The sequence below is a fragment of the Nansenia antarctica genome (genome assembly GCF_963989245.1).
Source record: "Nansenia antarctica genome assembly, chromosome: 11".
Taxonomy (NCBI): Eukaryota; Metazoa; Chordata; class Actinopteri; order Argentiniformes; family Microstomatidae; genus Nansenia; species Nansenia antarctica.
The window spans coordinates 600,306-607,042 of record NC_137681.1 but is presented as its reverse complement, the minus strand read 5'-3'; the positions used below and the strand labels follow the sequence as shown (position 1 = coordinate 607,042).

The 6,737-nt window shown below is 45.3% G+C and overlaps 1 pseudogene across 1 annotated transcript in view; it reads right to left on the bottom strand.

Moving 5' to 3' along the window:
- Positions 1 to 279: 279 nt before the first annotated feature.
- Positions 280 to 6,737, bottom strand: part of LOC308167382 (cGMP-dependent protein kinase 1-like) — a 162,772-nt pseudogene continuing 156,314 nt past the window's right edge. The window contains exons 9-17 of the transcript in view: positions 5,964 to 6,060; positions 3,628 to 3,767; positions 3,046 to 3,135; positions 2,758 to 2,899; positions 2,458 to 2,621; positions 1,249 to 1,371; positions 1,100 to 1,162; positions 927 to 993; positions 280 to 378 (exon numbers count right to left, since the gene is read on the bottom strand). The product of the transcript in view is annotated as a cGMP-dependent protein kinase 1-like (transcript). The remainder of the gene's footprint in view (positions 379 to 926; positions 994 to 1,099; positions 1,163 to 1,248; positions 1,372 to 2,457; positions 2,622 to 2,757; positions 2,900 to 3,045; positions 3,136 to 3,627; positions 3,768 to 5,963; positions 6,061 to 6,737) is intronic.

Sequence of the window (6,737 nt, the reverse complement as noted above, 5' to 3'; positions counted from 1 at the left end):
GATGATGGGATGGAGAGAGGCCGAAGGCGATTGGCTGTCGGCTAAAACATCAGTCCAGCTTCCGCCTCAGAGCGTGGAGCGGCTGAAGGCATCTCGGTGACCCAGAGGTACGATACAACTGTCTGTCCCCTTCCTGTCTGTCCCCTTCCTTCCTGTCTGTCTGTCCTTTCACAGCATCGAGTGTCTTCTCTGCAGTCAGGAAGGGCGTCCCCAGGCTAGGCAGAGCAGAGGCAGGCGAGGGGGGAGGCTACGCGTGGGGGAGGAGGGGGGGGACGGGGGTTAAAAGTCGGTGTCCCAACCAGAGTTGTCGTCTGGGGGAGGGTCGTCATTGTCCTCGGGGAAACTGTCGAAGTTGCTCGTGTCCGTCGGCGACGAAACCTGAATGACAAGCAGATAAAAGCCTGGGTTAATCATATTCAATGTTATAATAAAGCTAATCATTTAGCTAATCATTTAGCTAGGCATATCACCACGTTGTTTTATCCTGGGTCAGTGCTCTATAGCCATGACAACAAATGTCAACTTCAGAGACAGAGATAAAACCTTTTTGAGCGTAAGATATAATATTATCAGGGTTCCCACACCTTCTGAAACATCAAATTCAAGCACCTTTCAAGCACCTTTCAAGACTCAATTCCCTCAAATTCAAGGACCCAACACGGCATAGTTTGAGACAGATGTAGATGAGAATTTATATAATAGGAACTATCCGCTCACAGACAACAATTAAAAAGAGAGAGAGAGAGACAGAGGGGAATTCAAGCACTTTCAATGACCCATGTCTATTTTCAAAAACTTTTATGACCTTGATTTCTTTTTCTCAAATTCACAAACTTTCAAGGATTTCAAGAACCCGTGGGAACCCTGATTCTACTGCATGTAGAACGTATCTCTTACTAACAGACATGGACATAAGTGCAACTCACATCAGGGATGATAGGAGGAGTCAGGGTTCCTTTCCTCAGCCCTTCCCAGTTAAAGCCTTCGAACCATCTGAGAGGGACAGAGAACAACAGCATGTTACTTCAGTTTCCTGATCTCAAGTCTGTTACTCAACACTGACGCCTCAGGAGAAGAGAAGGTTCCTCAGTATACTCACTTGTGCTTTTGGATATCTTTGACTCCGTTTTTTAAGTTTCCAAGTCTTTCAGAGGGATTGTCCCTGGTAAGACAAAGAGCATATGAACATGAATACCACCTCATCACCAGTCAACACGTTTGATTGGTTTCCATATCAAACTAACTCACCTGCATAGTTTCTTTATCAGGTTGGCAGCGTTTTTGGTGATTTTCTTTGGAAATTCGATCATGTCGATCCCTCTGAGGATGATGTTGTACGTCTTCATGGGGTCTGGGCCTGAGAACGGAGGGCTGGAAGAGAGGAGGAGGAGGAGGGGAAGAGAGGAGGAGGATCAGTCAGACACATAGAAAGTAATAAATATGTGCTGCTTTACCCCTGAGTCTGTCAGCGTGGGGGAGGTGTATGTGGTGTTTTAACCCTGCCAGCGTGGGGCGGGGGGGTGGGTATGGCAGAGAGAGTAGAGCAGCTGAGTCCTCTGATTGTATTCACTGCAGATGATTCATGTGAACATTGGCATAAGGCCTTACAATGTTACACACCGGCCAATTGAACCAAGATTGAATAAGTCCTCAAAGGTATATATATATATATAATATATATAATATAAATAAGTGAGATGTATATATATAATATATATAATATAATATAAATAAGTCCTCAAAGGTATATACGTATATAATATATATATAATATAAATAAGTCAGATGTATATATATAATATATATATAATATAATATAAATAAGTCCTCAAAGGTATATATATAATATAATATAAATAAGTCCTCAAAGGTATATATATAATATATCTAATATCATATAAATAAGTCAGATGTATATATATAATATATATAATATAATATAAATAAGTCCTCAGATGTTAGTTGTAACCGATGGCGTGCCCTAGCGCCGTATGCTAATTGTCTTACCCTATACACTCTTCCTATGTTCCTATGGTTACGTAGGTAGTCATGTGTTACATAATCTCAAAGCTATGATTCTTGCGCTTCGAAAAACTAGTTTTCCTCAATGCCAGTGCCACTTAGTCATTCTTACTGTTGGGGAACAAACTTCAGAGTGTTACCTTCAAAAGGAGACCAACCCCATGCATTTACTCCAAATGGTTCAAGAACAGCTTTCACTTTACTTTGGATAGGCGTTTTAGGCTAATTATACAGGAATGGTAAGGGGTTAATATCAATAGTCCTAATATTAAAGACATTGTAATAATTGGGAGGGATGACCATAACATGGAACAAAAACAGATCAAGGTGTCATGGTGTACCGTCTGCTGGTTCAGAAAGGCTTGAGAGGCAACGCGAGAACGTTAGCCAACAGTTCAGACAGACGCCCGTCCCAGGTGACCCATCCCTCCTCACCTCCCAGTCAGCAGCTCGTACATGAGGATGCCCAGGGACCAGTAGTCAGCGGAGATGTCGTGGCCCTTGTTCAGGATGATCTCCGGGGCCACGTACTCCGGCGTGCCGCAGAACGTCCACGTCTTCTTCCCAAAGCCGATCTTCTTGGCAAAGCCAAAGTCCACCTGCACACACACCAGACAGACAGACAGACAGACAGACAGACAGACAGTGAGTTCTGAGTTACACTTCTCTTCTACCCTGGAGAGTGAAGTTACCTGTCTGTCTGTCTGTCTATGTCCAGATGGTGTTCTGACTCACCAGCTTGGCGTAGCCCCGGTGGTCCAGGATGAGGTTCTCTGGTTTCAGGTCTCTGTAGATGATCCCCTTGGAATGCAGGTAGGCGAAGGCCTCCACCACGCACGCCGTGTAGAACCGCGTGGTCGAGTCCTCAAAGGAACCCCTGCGGTGACGAACAGACACACGATGAACGACCGGAGGACGGAAGGGAAGCGTGATAGAGAGGTGAAGACAGGGGACAAGCAAGACAACGTGGTCTTTAGGTAAAGTGAGTGGATTGTGATGGGGCGGGAGATGTGTTTTCTGTACCTGTCCCTAAGGATGGTCCAGAGCTCCCCGCCCAGGCAGGCCTCCATCAGCATGTAGAGATACTTGCTGTCTTTGAAGGTCCTGTAGAGTCTGGATGAGACAGAACATGAACCTTGGTAAATTACAACATAGAATTGTTGAAGTAGATGAGTGAACTCAAGCGTGGAATGAGAGATCAGCAACGATAATGACGATGTCTGTCTGCAGAGATACCCAAGATATCGGCAATGTTATTTCACGTTATTCCTCCCCTTTAATAATACCAATTGGTATTGTATTTTATATCATTGGAAAGCCTGATTAGTCACCTTTACAACGAGGTACAACTTGTAAGGATCATACATTCGTGGAATGAGCAACACAGCTAAATGTGTGGGTAGCGGCCCCCCAAAAATCTGCCAAAATCCCCAGCAATATTCTTCTATAAAACACAATAAAATAAGAATAAAATACAATACCAATTGGTAGTCTTAAAGGGGAGGAATAATCTGAAATGATTGAAATGAAATAACGTTGATTGATGACTGAAATAAAGTTTCTGAACTTTATATATGTTTATATACAGTATGTATCTGTAGATACCTGACGATGAAGTCGGAGTGAGCCTCCTGCATGATCTGCTTCTCAGAGCGGATGTGCTCCTGCTGCCGCGTGTCAACGATGTGCCTCTTCTTCAGGATCTTCATGGCAAACGTCTTCACCTCGTCGCTCTTCAGCTGCACCTGTCAGGGGACACAGCAACGACACAGAAGGACGAGAGAGGTGTCAGTGAACCCTAATGAACCCACTCAAATGTTGTAAACACTTCCCTGAAAACCCAGGGCTTAGTTTAGCCCCGTGTAACCCCTGCCCAGCCCCCAGGGGAACAGTAATAGTAATAGCAGCGTGAGTCATGGTCTATTTGTGACTCTGGGGGACCTGAGTATAGTTTGACATCGGAGGGACAGATTCTTCACATTGTGTATCTGAGGGAGCGGTTTTACATGTCAGGTTACATGTCAGGTCATCCAATCTGCTGGGCTGTCTAGGAGGGATTGCTCCTGTGAGCAGGAGGCTTTGGTGCAGGAGGTTGCTAGTCATTACTGAGGGTGCCGCAGTGCCTGAAATAGGCCGGGGGGCTCGGGGGTTCCTCTTTAGCCCACCAACCACAGGGCTTTTCCTTTACCGCAGTCTGAGAACATCCCTAGGGGCCGCATTGCGCCACTCTCTACCCCCCCCCCCCCCCCCCCCCCCCGACCCGCCCCCCCATCTCTTTATCTCCTTCACTCTCTCTTGCCCTCCCTCCATTCCTGCTTCTTGCTCTCTGTTTACATGCGTTGGCATGTCCTGTGGTCTCCTGGTGTTTCAGTAGTTAAGTAACATTTTAAATGTACATGTCAGGTTAACTGGATGAGGAGAGAAAGGTCATAGAAAGAAAAATAGAAAGGTGAAAAATATATAAAGTTGTACTGCTTACGATAAAGTCATTTCATTGACAAATCCTAAAGGAAAATGTCCTCTGACTGGCTAGTACGATAGCACATGGCCTATGGACCGCTGTTTGAGAGAAGGTACACCGTTTCTTTTATTTTTTTATTACAGTTATAGATGGAAAACAATAAGTCCCAAAAGGTTGAAACATTCATTCAACATAACAAAATGAGAGTTATTTAGCTTTAATCGTAAATACAAGCTTATTCTAATGAAACTATAAAAATAGTTCATAAAATGATTACAGTCGTTAGGGATGCAGGTTGGTTGGTAGTTCTGGAATGCATGGTCTATTAAGGTTGGCATGGCAACCCATTAAACACATGTCTACCTGGCTGGCTTATAAAAGCTAGCTAGTGATGAGGTCGTTGATATTGGAACGGCTGGAATGCTTCTCGGCTAATCAAAATACTTTATTTAATCAACCCCTCCTAGTGGAGGTGGCCAATAGGAGAAGGGCTAAACTCCTGGCCCTCATGGACAATCCCTCCCATCCCATCCCCTACACGACACTGTGGCAGAGCAGAGAAGCTCCTTCGTAGCTCCTAGCGTAGTTGTAGCTACAGACTGCTACGACTACGCTGCACTAAGGAGCGCTATAGGAGATCGTTTCTGCCTGCAGTAATAAGGCTGTACAACTCCTCTGGCTGGCTGGATCAGGGTGATCAGAGTCAGGCTGGGGGATGTTAAACCACACTTACTGTATATAATGTCTGTTCAGATGTCTATCTATCTATCTATCTATCTTTCTATCTATCTATTTATCTATCTATCTACATATCTATCTATCTATCTATCTACATATCTATCTACATATCTATCTACATATCTATCTATCTATCTATCTATCTATCTATCTATCTAATCTCTCAACGTATCACTGTAAGTCATGTGTCGGCTCCCGTTACCTTTTCTGCCCTCATGGTGGAAAGTTGCTTCAAATAGCCCCGAGGTGTTTTAAGACCTGACCTCCACACTGCCCTGCTACAGGACTGGTCCCACAGAACCACTCTGATATCACCCAATGACCTCCAACACCTCAGGTACGACCAAGTACATTTGGTCTCATTCAGGCCTCCCAAAGATTTATAATGGAACGAGACATGTGTCTCCAGGCCTGACCTGGAAATGTTGGGCTTCCAGACCTCCCTGATTGCAGTGAAACAGTACTGTAATAACTAGGTTATTACCATGTAATAAATAGTCATATTCTAAATGACCGTACGATGTGCAATCATTCATCAGATCTTTCAGTTGTACATTGCTATAGGCTATACCGCGTGGGGTTAATTAAAGGCTTTTTTTTCTCACCACGAGAGGGTTTATGTCATGCAGAAGGAACACATTGGAATATCTGAATATAAACAGAGAAAGTCCGGCAAAGAGGCAGAGATGGGAGGAAAAACAAGAGATGGAGAGAAAGAAAGAAACATTTTAGACATCCTTACCAGCTCCACGCGCCCGAAGCCTCCGACCCCCAACGTGTCGATGATGTTGAAGTCCACCAGCTTCAGGTTGGAGAAGAAGGCGTTCTCCGCTTCGTATCTGCATTTTTTGAAGTGGAAAAAGGGGAACTTCTTAGAGGTCTGGATGGAGTAGGAGGTGATGGGGAAGGACTGCGGCGGGGAGGAGGAGGCGGGGAGGCTGTTCTGTCTCTCCCTTTCTTTTTGCACCGGGACGGGAATCAACTCACGCATCTTGCCCTCGCTTTGGGTCTGCCCAGGTGAAGTGATGGCAAACAAACAACAGGAAACCCCCTTTATGAAAGTCAACAACACGGGTCAATAACAACTCATAAAATCTGCCTCGCAGAACACCTGTCGCTTTACGGACGCGATCGGCACAGCCTCTGTACGGTTCCTATTTCGGAGACGATTGAGCTAAGGCGCCGCTTCCAGACCCATTTCACCCATGTGTGGAGGAACCGTAGATCGGCCAGTTCCTCTGATTCTGTCTTCATGTAGCTCGGTCCGTAACGGGTTCTTGAGAGGGTTCTCTCAGATACGCCTCTGTGAGTTCTTAGGCGTTCTAGAGTTCAGAGGTCAGCAACAACAGCCTTCTAGGTAAGACGCACTCGCCAACAAACCGTCAACAAACCAATGCGATCGAGAAATAATGAGGCGTACACCTCTGAGAGACGTCGCTCTCCTACGGGTCACAGAAGTCAGTTCAACACTGTGAGCTCTGCAGGCGTGGGGCTCCTCTGTGCATTCCAACCAGGA